Below are 14,318 nucleotides of genomic sequence, written 5' to 3' on the forward strand. Positions count from 1 at the left end.
GAAGTCAAGTGAGATAAAAAATATGAAAATTATTCACATAAAATAAAATAGGCTGTGCTTGCTTAATGCTCTAAGGAAGGAGAAGCAGTTACATCCTGTGTTTTTTTTTTTTTTTTTTTTTTTTTTTTAACTCTGAGACTGGTATTCTTTCTAATTGACTATGCTCAAACATATGAAATATTATTACCACATTTCTTTTTTTTTTTTTCTTTTTTTTTGAGACGGAGTCTTGCTGTGTCGCCCAGGCTGGAGTGCAGTGGCCGGATCTCAGCTCATTGCAAGCTCCGCCTCCCGGGTTTTTACGCCATTCTCCTGCCTCAGCCTCCCGAGTAGCTGGGACTACAGGCGCCCACCACCTCTCCCGGCTAGTTTTTTGTATTTTTTAGTAGAGACGGGGTTTCACCGTGTTAGCCAGGATGGTCTCGAACTCCTGACGTCGTGATCCGCCCGTCTCGGCCTCCCAAAGTGCTGGGATTACAGGCTTGAGCCACCGCGCCTGGCCTATTACCACATTTCAACAAGCCTGATTTCTTTCCTCTCTAATCCAAAATTATAGACTTCCCAAGTCTTCAGACAACGTATTGCAAAGAGAAAATCTTATAATCAGTTACTTGCTGGAGATATACAAACTATACTGCTGTGTGATTTCTTTTGAAAAATTAATGTATAGAAACATATAATTAGGCATAAAATGCAATTTCTTATGTATCACTTTATTACTTAGAGATATATACAAATTTTCATTTTGGTTACATTAATAATTTTTTTCCCATCTGTGGTTTAAAACCAAACCAAAAAAAAAAAAAAAAGAAAAAAGAAAAAAAAAAAAAAGTAACATTTAACTGTTTAATTGCTTCCATTTTGTTTGGGAAACTTAACCTCAATTTAACCTTCGTGGCTACTGTGCAAGTCAAAATCAAATGACTTTGACGATCTCAGTCCCAGAATAATAAACTCATTGGGGGCTTTAAGACTCTTTACCTTAAGCAGGGGGAGCTGAGCAGTCTTCAACTTGTTTGTGTTCATTGATTGATAATGAGCAGTTTCTCTGTCTACATCTGTGTGGGACCATGTGAGGTCTGCTTTAGCCTGCTGGGAGTTGAGAGGAGGGAGAGGCAATCACAGTGTGTTTAAAAAATTGTTCTAAGGATGACATTTGGGAGGCAAATATTTTGGCCACAAGCCAATGTAATTTTTTTAATGCTAAAACAAGCTTGGCACTTTACATTTTAACTTTAATCTGTTTTCATAATTCAATATAAATTGACACATCACTATGTCTACGTAATGGAAAATTTCTTCAAGTGGTTACTTCTATCAATAGATTATTTTTAAAATACAGTTATGAAATTTTATTCTGATTTCATCATTTGCTTAAAAAAATCTATTAGGCCCCAACTCTTACTTGCCAATCATTAAATACCAGTTTCTTACTTTTGTTTTCTATTCAATTTCACAAAGTATGCATGTATCCAGGACGTAGATAATCTCAAGAGATAATTTTTTCTTATTAAATGGAGATGAGACAGTAGTGATTAAATTCTTAGAGCTTACTCTTACTAAGGGTTTCTCTTATCTTTAAAATTTCAAAGTATAAATAGGTTCAAATATAACCATTGCATTTTTTCCCATTTATGTAACAAAAGAAAGGTATGTCAAATTTCAACATATCTATGGTTTAATGACACCATTAATTTCTTTGTTCTTTGCTACTGACTAACTTTAATTATATCAACATTCTGGTTCAGTATTGTGTTTTCAGGAGTATTGGTTAAAATGAAAAATGTCATTTGTTGATCCAAGGTACTATGTTTTGGAAGTGATCAGGAGAGCAGCTGGGCTGGAATTTCTGATTGAGAAATTCAGCAGGGTAGGAGCCAGGAGAGCTGATTTACATGATTGTTAGCCAAGAGTGTGCTTCCAAGTGGACAGGAGGACTTGAAGCAGGTACACATGGTCAGAAGAACTAACTCCAGCATAAGCAGCAGGTTCTCATTTATTTTTAAGTGAGGACATCTATGCTAAAGTGAAGACAGAGAGATTGTCTTTGAGCCAGAAGGCTGACTCAAGAAAACTATATTCCTTTATATCTTGAAAGGCTATTCATGGAGTGGGTGTCCCACAGAAACCATGCTATACAGTTAGTGACCGCCCTAGCACTCTTTACATGAAACTTATTATTATGTGACTCATCCAGCCTCACCACATACTGAGCTTCTCCTAAGCAGCAAAAGCAGTTTGTTTTATCCTGAGAGTAACTGGTAGGATTTCCTGGGTCACTGAATCTGTAGAATTCTTACAAAATTTAGAAACTCTTTTCTGATTAACCTGGGACAAGAGAACCTAGACCTTCTTTTCCTACTTATGTGAGCTACTGATTAAAGAATGAGTTTTAAAAAATTAATTCTTAAGAATGTGATTCAGTGTTCACAAAATAAAAAGAAAACAATTGCAGAGAACATATACTTATTGAGACTAAAGAATTTGGAGGGGGAATTATTCTTATAATTAAAACCACGAAAACAATATGGCTTTCAAAATGTCCTATAATTCCAAAAAAGTAATTCTACCTGAAGTCAAAATGATGTAAATTTGAATACTCATCTGAATCCAACAATGCACTCTTCTGAGTAACTGCTAGACTGGATAGAAAGTACATGCTCCCAGCAATCCTCTTCTCTGAAAGTCACTGTTCCCTGCAGAGATTTTGGTAAGCGTTCAACAGGAGTAAGATCAGTGTTAGACCACTTAATTGTTACCTGGTGGGCATTATTCTATGGTGTTGCTGAAGTGTAGCATCACATAATTTAATAGTCAGTCATGGGGAAATAGGATTGACAGTCACTTATGAAAGAAGAAAGATGGGAAAGCAATTCATAGTCAAATAGAAGAGTACTGACCTCCGTATAAGGGCAAACCACACAATAACACAGAAAGAAAGAATTTTTCCAGATGTGGCATTGAGTCTGCTATAGCACACACAACAAAATGGGCTACATGTAACAGAACCATTGTTGAAAGTGAAGTCTCCTTCATCAGTTATGAGACTGTCATAAAAATTACTGCTTACCTCAGATACTTTCCTAATGCTTGAAAGACATTTATCATTTATTGAAAACCAAATTTCCCCATATATCAACCAGGAAAACAAATTGTTACCTATACAGTAATTCAGGATGACATGAATATTAGGAGCTTCTGCTATATAGTGAATAATAAAAATATATGGATGATATAAAACATGATATTTCACTTATCTATTTACAGAAATTGTATATATAAAATTATCAATTTATTTTAAAATACTAAGTGTAAATTTTAACAAAGTTTCTAAGAGAACTTGGATCTAAAGACTTTGTGGGTGTATATTTCTGTGCTGAAGTTACTTATCTTTATTTTTATTTTATTTTTATTTTTTGAGACAGGTTGGAGTGCAGTGGCAAGATATCGGCTCACTGCAACCACCACCTCCCGGGTTCAAGCGATTCTCCTGCCTCAGCCTCCCGAGTAGCTGGGACTACAGGCATGTGCCACCATACCGGCCAATTTTTGTATTTTTAGTAGAGAGAGACAGGGTTTCACCATGTTGGCTAGGCTGGTCTCAAACTCCTGATCTCAAGTGATCCACCTGCCTCAGCCTCCCAAAGTGCTGAGATTACAGGCATGAGCCACGGATCCCAGTCCTGAAGTTACTTAGAATCATACTTTCTACAAAGGCCTGGTTAAGAGCTACATGGCGTGTTATAACATTAATTAAATCACACAGTAAGTATTTCTTGGGCATCTTCATTGAAGGGTTTGGAAGTATATGAGTAGCAAGACAGAACTAGCCTCAGATTATACAGATTCTCTAGCCTGGTGGAGAGTCCAAAAAAAAAAAAAAAAAGAAAAACCCCAAAATGTGTGCTAAGGGTCACAATGTGTCTATTAGATTAAGTGACCCAGTTACTTGCTATCTGCAACTTTAATGAGGTCAGTTTTGTAGAGATAAAATGTGTGCAAGATATGGATATATATTTATGTTATATATTTATATATATACAGTATCCATTATGTTAGATATGGATGTATAATGTATGTATTCCATATATATGCATATAATATGCATGCTTTATATTTAATACAGGTGGTGCAAAATTGGGGTGGTTCTCTCTCATCTGATGGTTAATATTTTCTCCATTGCAGTAAGCAGTTGAATTGTATCTTGGAAGGAGGGAGGGATAGAGGAGAGCAAATGCTTTAAGAGAAAAAGATAAAGATACCTTGAAATGACTTCTGTGGAGAATTGCAGAGAGGGAGTTGACACAACTAAGAATCTCTGGGCAGGATTAGGACCTGGCTGCTGCTGGTCATCGTGAATGTGTACCATTACCAACTTGCATTGATCTGTGATTTTCTTCAGTAGTTCTAGTGGAAGCATGGAGATGCTAGACTAGTACAAACGATCCCAAATTGGGGTTTAGCAGAAAGATGCAAAGGTTTGATGAACTCAGATAAATAAAATATTAACATGATAGTGAATAACAAGGAGGATAGAAAGGAAATGACAAAAATGACAACAATTGAGAAAATAGAGAGATCAAGCCATCAAATGTGTGAATGAGACAAAATCTTGAACTGCTCTCCTGAAACATCTGAAAGAGAGAACTGGAAAGAAGGAGGCCGTGAGAGATTTAGTTATCTCAGTCTTTTATTCTAAACTTCTCATGATGACAACAAGGGCCAGATGTGACTATTGGGATTTTTTTTACTGAGGTTGAATCAAGTGGAGATGAGGTCAAGGAACTGAAAGGGCAGGTTGTCATCTGAGCAAAAATAAAGACATTAAATTTCCTTAAGATAGCTATAGGTTTTGCATGGGGAAAACAAAACAAAACAAAAACTTGAGTTGGTATGCTAAAGTTTTCAGCAAATTACAGGAAATGATTTGAATGTGAGCGAAACTCACTAGGAAGTAGAATGAAGAGATAGATAGAGCTGAGTGCTATGGCCTAAAAGTATATGTGTTTGTACCCGAGTTGATCTTCAGTGGCTTAGAAAATTCCCTGAGAATTAAAATCAGAGGATAGTGACCCATAATATGCCAATGAGAATTCTAAATATTGTACATTTCATGAAAATCCTTAGTTCTTGATATCTCTTCTTCAAAAATGTAAGCAGTTTTACTACAGTATGATGATTATAAAGTACACATATTTTAACTGCCAATTGACACGTTTACAAAGTGGACTTTCCATGTAATCACCACCCAGTCAAGACATGGAATTACCTACAACCCTTGCTTTGTAAACCTAATCTTTATCCATACTCTGACTTTTGTCATCATGGATTGGTTTTGTCTATTTTTGTCTGCTTTTATAAACTGCTTGACCTATTTGATGGCCTACACATATGAACCAAAAGACATTTATATGAAGTTAATGAGTATTATTTGCAATTTACTTCCTCAAATTTTAATGAAATAAAATTTGGCGTGTACTTCATTTAAGAAGAATGTGAGTCTTTTCAAGTTCTAGTTTTTGACTGCTGGGGAAAAAGTTCAAGTGAAAAGCAGACAGAAGTAGGATGAGGCTCCAAAGCTTTGGAAGTAGAAAGTGGATTGTCATCATGGAGTGAAGCACTTGAGGACATTTCGTACCTGGCTATATGTATGAGTACTTGTCCATGAGCAGAACTTCATTCAAAGGTGAATTTATCAAAAACACCATAGCAAATAGAAATATTAGTTAAATTTTTATTGAGCATGGATCACAATACAGGTATTCTTTTAATAGCTGCGTATATATTATCTTGGTTATCTTCACAGCCATTTTGCAAATTTGCTATTCTCCTGCTTCCATTTTATCTCTCTCTAAACTGAAACATAAATAATTGAGATTGTCTTCACCCAGGATTTCCATCCAGACTATCTCCCTCAAAGGCAACACTCTTTCATAGCCAGACTCCTTTCAAACCAAACCTTGACCCCTTTCACAAAGATTGTAGAATTCCAACTGGAAACTGACAGGAACACATCTGTTACCCCACAGCAACTCTGATGAAATCTGATACCTGAAGAATTACTCAAATAGATAGTCTTCGGTGAGTGTTTCTGGAGTCTACATTCTCCCTTTTCTTTGGTCTAAACTAGAAAACTTCAAGGACAGATCTCTCCTGTGTTCTTGTCATAATTTCATTGATTGCAAAAGTCTTAATGGTTTTATGCTAAGGTCACATTCATTATCAGCCTCATTATGAAAGCTGATTGGTAAAGAGAAAAATGGCACATAGATTAGTAGGCATACCAAATCACCTCCAAAAATAAAAACAGAAACACTCAGCATTGATTTTTTTTCTGATCCTTTAAACAATTGCCAACTGATAAAATAGGCAAGACTTTTAAAATTTTAATGTCCTCTTTATTATGATGGCAGATAAAACAATCCTGCTTCTATCACTTTTTAATTCAGATTTATTGAATATCTAGAGGTTTATAATCCTTTCCCCAAGCAAAAGAATAAAATGTAATATATAATTAGCATCTGGAGTTTTTTGAAAATGATGTGATTGACGGACGTGACAGAGATGATGTAAAGGTGTCAATAGCACTGAAGTCAATAGCACTCTGCATGTTTGATTGTGTGCATTTACAGTCCCATACCTGCTTAAATACATACCAAATGCAGAGAAAAATATGAATATGACTATCTTCCACAAGAAATGACATGCTACAGTAGGTGAAAGAGTGTTGCTTTAACATATAAGTGATATGTGAATTTGTGAGGTAAATGTAGTACATACAGATGCACTATATACCCTGTGATACTTACAGTTACATCATTATTTAAAAATAATGATTTGTCTCTTAACTCATTTATCTTTGAACAAGGTAAATATATTCTTAAAGCCCTATTGAAGTGTATTACAACTGCTCTGAGACTTAGAGATCCTTTGGACATTTTTAAAGCCATTATTTAAATCACTATTTTATCTAAAAATATTGTTTTAAAAAAAGGCAAATAAGGAAAACAAAAGCCTAGTGAATTTTAGCATCTGTCTGAAAGTAGTCTAGTAAACCACTGTAATAAAAATGATGTGATATACTGAGTTTGCTGAACAAAGGGAGCTTACAACACACTCCAGGGTAGCAATGAAGGGGTTACTGTTTATCATAATGTACAACGGGATGGAAAATGCATACTGACTTTCAAGTTCAAAGGGCTTGAAGAAACTTTGGTAACTTTATCCCCTTTAGTTACAAACTGTGAGATGACATATGGTTAACATCCTTTTTTTGGTGTTATTTTTAAACTTGTTTATAAGACATAAATGCAAAGCATTCTAAACCCAATAATGACTTTTCTCTCTGAGTGGAAACTTGATTGTGATCACCAAGCATTACTTCTTGCAGTTTGACTATCTGATGAATTTTCTCTTCACTGGTGAAGCAATAATGGATGCTGGAGAAACCAGAATCTAAAAGGCTAATATATTATATTGTTGCTCTTCTTTTTTTTTCTCTTTTGAGTTTTCTTACGGCATAGGTATTCCAGACATAGACAGCGTCGATGGTTGAAAAGGGGATTTAGAGAACTGTCAAAAATCATTTGGAGAAAGAGAGTGTCTCCACAATTTTCCATGAATCAAATGGTAACAAGGGAATATTATTTTCTGACTAACTTAATTTCTGACTCTATAGCAGCTAAAGGTTTGGTCCTCCTAAATCACACAAGATTTTTTTTAAAGAAAAGAAAAGCCAAAGGAAGTAATAAATGTCAAACTCTCATCAAAAACAGGCTGGGCACTTTAATTTTTTTTTTTTTTATTATTTTAGTCTTCACTGGAGTTCTTTGAACTTGTAAAAAATAACCCATCTGCAGTTCAAATCTACTGTAAAGCTGGTTTACCATGCTACCTGTTTTAAAACTTACATTTTTTTTCCAGGAGATTAGGAAACTGGGACCATAATACATTATTAAATAAAGGCATCTATTCCCTTTAATTTTCTTTGGTATATATTTAGAATCCCATACACTGTAATCAGGTAACATTTAAAGTATTAAGATGCATAAACATGTGGGTACTAGCTATAACACTGAAGTCATTTGTTTTAGGACAAGAATGTGTACCTGCTCTGAAACATTAATCCCCGCAGAGGATGGCCAGGGCCTCCCAGTAGAAATTAAACAGTGCCTGCTGTGATTTTCTCTAATCTGATTCATCAACTGTGTGTGTATTGGCTCTCCTTAAATAAAACTGAAAAGCAATAAAGACCCAGAATGAAACTTCATAAAGACACTACTTTTTTTCTAGTGCTTAATTGTGACAAAAAGTGTATGTGTTTTTATTCATAAAATGTAAAGAAAATGGTTTATATAGAATGAATATCATGACACAAACAAACTAGTGAGACAAAACATGTGGAGCAAAATAATATAATATGATTAACATTTTATTTCTATATTAGACATATAAACAGAATGGTATTTCATTTCTTGTGTTTCTTACTTTTTCTGTGACAACTCAAATGTTATTGCAAATACTTGTGTGACATATCTGATATAAGACAGAACAATGTCTCATTTCAAGCTCTGAGATACAGGTCATTGTCTTCGTGTTCAAAGACTGGTTCTCCCCTTTCTTCTAGCAACACTACCTCACACAGGGTCAGCATATCACTGGTTCCCCTTTCTTCATCATGTGGATTCACATCCAGTATTTCATTGACTTAGGGTGTTTCTTCTTGGGGGTCAATTGGTAGAAGAGATCTGTGGCTTTCAAGCAATCCTAATATAAGCTGGTATTTCCAAAGGTCAGATGCTGCTATTGCTTAGTTTGTAACTGTTATTACCTTGACCTCACTTCCTATGTATAATAGGTATTCACGGATGGATGTTTAGTATTGTAAAGTTTCTACTGAACTCTTGGGGAATTCTTTCCCACCACGTAACCATTCAAGGGAAAGAGAAAATGTGACATAATAATCCAAAGAAAGATTTATATGCTATATTTTGAGAAGATAATTCTACCCAATTCAATATTATGCTCTCAACCTTGTGAAAAATAATAGGGACAGCCACTTTGGTTTCTGCAGTATTTTACACATTTTCAGACTAGCAAAAATATCCCCTATGTTTCATTTTTTGCTATCTGAGAGTTGAATAATATTTTAAATACTTCTGGTCACAATGAATATTTGCTCAGTGTACTTTTCACAGAATCCTAGAAACAGTCAGTCAATTTTTATTTATTAACCAGTGCTGCTTTACTGCTCCATGAGACAATGAGTAAATGGTGCAACCAAAATTATAGCCCAAGATTCCTCACTTCTAGTCATAAATTCCAACCATAAAACCTCATTTTTCTTTTTAAGGTATTGCTGTAGGAAACTTGTTTTATTCCAAAGCCAACACTCTAGGGATTATCTAAACCAGAAGGGATGATTTTTTTTTTCTTTTTTCTTTTCTGAGCTGTGGCCTTGCCATCTGCTATATTTCCCGTGTTTCACAAAACTGGTTTCTATGACCAACAAACTTAAGCTCCAGCAAAGAAATAGGATATCTTATGATAGTCTTTTAGTTTAGAGAACAGTATGTTTCAACAATCTCAATGTTGAGATACCTGTATTTTACATACTTTCATATTATTTAGTTTTTCAAAGAATAAAATAAAGCATTTGAGCATTAAAAAATCCACAAGTATCTTAAACTACTCAGTAATAATTTCCAGCAACTTTTCACTTAGTTTACACTACAGATGACAGGTTGTATGTTATACTATTTTTCTATTAGTTCTATGCAACACACAATTTATGAAGAGAGTTTTGTTTCTTCTATACTTGGTCTGAATAGTATGCCACCTCCAGGATAAAGTATGACCAAAGAGACAAGTATGTTTTTTTCCTCTTTCATATCTCCACCCACTTCATTCTGAAAACAGAAATTGGTTCCCTACAGCTATGCAAGATTAACTTCTCAGTTCAAAAGTATGTAAGAGATATATATATTTGTCCATGAGGTGGGGAGAATTGGGGGTGAAATGAGGAAGGGGTTTGGAGAAAGAGTTACTTGAATATACAACTGAGAAAAAAAGGAAAACATGAAAATAAATAATTATTATTTAATTTTCCTGCAATAAATCCTAGGTACTTTTTAAAGAAGAAAATAAAGGAATATTTACGGTACTGAAAAAAAAAGGGAATCTTCCCTTGCTAAGATTAAATGTTGCCTAGAAGGAGATACAGATGTCATTAATGAAAACCTTGGGCAGGAGAAAAATTAAAGCAAGCTACAAGTGAAGATCTAAATGATTACTGCAGTTAAAACAAACAAACAAAAAACAAAAAAAAAAAAAAGAAAGAAAAGAAAGAAGAAAAAAGAGCAAGCAAGTAGAGTAGTTGACATAAAACGGCATAAGGTGAAGGCAAGCCCCTGGCTGTTCTCTGGAGAAGGGGAGTGGTCTAGAGCACAGCTCACTGTAGATGCCAATACACAGCAAAAATTTGATGCTTTGTGTCATGTGCCTACAGTTATTTTCAAAGACATTTTCTTATATACTTTGCTGCATCTACAACAAACAGAATGATGCTTAGCATTTAGTTGGTAGTAAATAAATACTTCCTGAGTGAACAAGTAAATGAATAAATGAGAGAATTAATAAAATATGAAAATAACTGAATCATTTAAGTGTGGTATACTTTTAAGAGATTCATAGAACAAAATAAGTAAAACGTTACTCTCTCCATAATACTAGGTCACTTTACATCAAATAAATAATGTGTACTATGTACCATAATAGGTATACTACTGATAGCAGGGGGAGCCAGGAACAGGCTACAGGGTCACTCACCACCAAGTTTGTGGTGCAGGAGCCCACACTCCCAAGCTCAGCCACAGCTGCCCAGACACAGCTCCAGACCGCAGCATCCCTGTACTCTCCAGGGACCAGGAAGCCCTTTGTCCCTGAAGGCCTGAAAGTGCCTGCTCCCACCATCTGGCCTCTCCCCACTCCCGGCACCCACTCCAATTTTGGACCAGAGTTGTAGCCAACCCCAGGTGCTGTCACAACCCAGTCAGATATGAGTGCTCTCAGGGGTGGCTCTGACATGCTGGCCCCTGCTGCCTTGGCTCCCTCTGGACTTTAGGCACCAGTGAGCATGGGAAGGAGGCCAAGGGGGGACTGAGGGAGGCTTGGCATAGGCCTTCAGGCAACCCTCGGCATGAACAGCCTGTGCGTCATGGATGATATGTTGATGGCAGCAGAAGGCAGACAGCCTTAGGGGCAGAAAGGGGAGTATCCTTGGTGAAACCCCACCTTCAAGCCAGGGATGGCCTGAAGCTTGGGGCCCAGACTGTCCATTCCAGGTGGAGTCTGTGGCCAAGAGCGAGAACTTATGGGGCTTTGTCTGGGCCCATCCATGACTGTCCATGGACCAATCAACATGCATTTCCTCTCTTTTGAAGTCCATAAAAACCCCAGACTCAGCTCAACTCACACAGACATAGGAACTACCAACTGTGAGAAGGAGATACCCAATCTGGGTCTCTTCAACTCATTGGGATGACCTGGCTGTGGAAAGGAGCTACCCACTGAGGGTATCCTTTCTAATGAGAGCTGGAGAACCATCAGGACTACCTACTTTGAGTCTGTGGAGAGCTGTTCTGTCATTCAATAAGGCTCCTCTCTACGTGGCTCACCCTCCAGCTGTCTGCATATCTCATTCTTCCTGGACACTGAACAAGAACTCAGGACCCACTGAAAGGCAGAACTGAAAGAGCTATAACACAAATAGACTGAAACAACCCCCTTGCTGACCACACTGTGGGCAATGAGAAGGAAAAAAAAGCTGTGGCCCTTTAGGGATCCCAGATCTATGGGCTCCCCGAGCTAGGACTGTAATACCTTATTTGGGGCTCTGTGATTTTTGGCATCTCCATGCTTCCAGAAGCCACCACATGCCCCTCATCCAGACATGGGTGCCCACAGCAGAAGCTGTTTGAGGTGCATCTGATCCAGCTGTAGGCTTGCACAGAGCCAGCACCTGTGCTGATGCCTGGAGCTGCCCACCTTGCTGCACCAGCTGGCATACTTCGCTGTGCACAGAGACCAGATCCAATGGTTGCTCACTCATGCACACCTCACTGCTCTCCGCCTGGCTCACCCTTGGCAGGCATGGCATCCAGGCTGGCTGTGCAAGCTGAGCACAGCCTGCCATGCCAAGTGTGTGGAACAAGCTCAGTGGGCCTAAGAAAAACCCAGACAAAGGTGCCACCAGTCACAGAGGTTTCAGCTGGAAAAGTGATACCATAAGGATCTTGTGATACTACTAATATTTATAACGCTTATAGTCATTCTTTAAAGTGAATATTATTATCTTTCTTCTTAGAGAAGAAATCCTCTTTTAGCAGATCTGCAGGACCCTTTTGAAGCAAAACCATATGCAAAAGCAAGATTACATATTGTGACCTTGTTTGTGAAGACTTTGTATGCTTACATTGAAGATTATCCCTAAGTTTAATGACACTTTTTAAAAATCAAATTACTGCTTTATATCAATGGAGAAACTATAGCAGGTATACCTTCAACTGATGGTCAGCACACTTTTTAGACTTGCCTCTATTTTCAAGGTTTTTTATTTATTTATTTATTTTTTTTTTTTGAGACCGAGTTTCACTCTTTTTGCCCAGGATAGAGTGCAATGGCATGATCTTGGCTCATTGAAACCTCCGCCTCCAGGTTCAAGAGATTCTCCTGCATCAGCCTCCCAAGTAGCTGTGACTACAGGCACCTGCCACCATGCCCAGCTAAGTTTTGTATTTTTACTAGAGACAGAGTTTTGTCATGTTGGTCAGGCTGATCTTGAACTCCTGACCTCAGGTGATCCACCCGTCTCGGTCTCCCAAAGTGCTAGGATTACAGGTATAAGCCACCATGACCAGTCAATGTATTTTCAGTCATATTAACGTATTTATTCAATGAAACTTATTCAACATTTTAAAAAGATGGAAACTTTTGCCTTAAATTACTTTTTATAAGAAGAAGAGCTAAGGAAATCTATACCCATATTCATATCTACTTCTATATCTGTAAACTTGTAGATACATGGGTGATAAAAAATGCTTTCTTAGAAATATAATCAGTAGAAGTGCTTAAACTTAAACTAGTTTTTATTAACCAATTCTGAGGAGACTAGTCTAATGTTTGGCAAATACCTAAAAAATTTTCCTTTTCATATTCTATGAGCCTTACATGTCAGATGAATATTTCAGGAAGAGTAGACTAAGAACTTGTATAGCCTCTGCCAGGCTTTATTCAGTGTATCAGGGTCAAGCTCAGAAAAAGAACAGATATTTCATGGATGACCCGTGGAAGAGGAAAACATGTGGTTTGTTTTTGGAGGAAGTGAAAGGTTTGGCTTTAAGAAGCTGTAATGTTGGGTATAACATATACATTTATAAGTCTTCTTAAATGTGGCATGATTTTAAAAATAAATTATGACATTTATACATGTTCCCAAATGTGACTTTTTCATTTACTTATGGAATCTTCCCTCTATATTATTTTTTGGGCAAAATATTTTCCGACTTCCTTAATTTTTGAAATATATCCCCAAATTCCAAAATACATTGCATTATATGGATATGTGATGGAATTTGTGCTCTTATTCAGTCTTGTGGACAAAGAGCAGGCATGTGTAGGTGGGAATACTTGAGGTCTGGAAGTCCCAGTAACTCCCACTTGGAAAATTGTGTAAGTAGTGCAGAACACAAGGTCAGACTTCATTGCCTCAGAGCAAAAATATCTGTCTTTTACAGCGTGTAACTTTAATATTGGCAACAAGAGCTATGGTATTTTTTCTTAGCTTGTCTTTGTATTACTTTTAGTTTCCCCATTGAGATATTTTATACTGTATATACCTCCGTGTCTATGGAATGGGTTTAATAAAAGTATCTAATGCACAGAGTTGTTGTAAAGATTAAATCCGTTTATACACATAAATCATTAGCAACATGTCTGGTACATGGTCAATGCCATGTAAGTGTTTGCTATTATTATTCCCTCTCTCTTTCTTCTCACTGACACCTCCGCCTATTGCATTTAAAAGTTATCTCTGAAAATGATGTTCCATGCTCATTATTTCCTGTATCAGTTTTTGGAGTATTTGAATGAAGATCTGTTCTATATCGTTACAGTGCTTAGTAAAGATGGAGTACTTGTTAGGTATACATGATAATCATATAATCATAGCCATGACTCTTGGTCTTAAAAGGAAATAATGCATTCCAACCTAAATTATACTAACAATTAATAAAACTTTTCTTTATAGAGTTACAACGGAG

At 36.6% G+C, this 14,318-nt stretch overlaps 1 protein-coding gene across 2 annotated transcripts in view; it reads right to left on the minus strand.

The window, feature by feature from the left end:
• The window catches only part of LOC105475417 (semaphorin 3A), a 539,208-nt gene that overhangs the window by 288,262 nt on the left and 236,628 nt on the right, over positions 1 to 14,318 (minus strand). The window contains exon 1 of one of the 2 annotated variants that reach the window (XM_011730633.3): positions 982 to 1,148. The exons of the other annotated variant lie outside the window; for it this stretch is intronic. The gene's annotated coding sequence lies outside the window, so the exon portion shown is untranslated. Of the gene's footprint in view, positions 1 to 981; positions 1,149 to 14,318 lie in introns of those variants that run through there. 2 annotated transcript variants of the gene reach the window in all.

This window comes from Macaca nemestrina, chromosome 4, assembly GCF_043159975.1.
Source record: "Macaca nemestrina isolate mMacNem1 chromosome 4, mMacNem.hap1, whole genome shotgun sequence".
Lineage (NCBI taxonomy): Eukaryota > Metazoa > Chordata > Mammalia > Primates > Cercopithecidae > Macaca > Macaca nemestrina.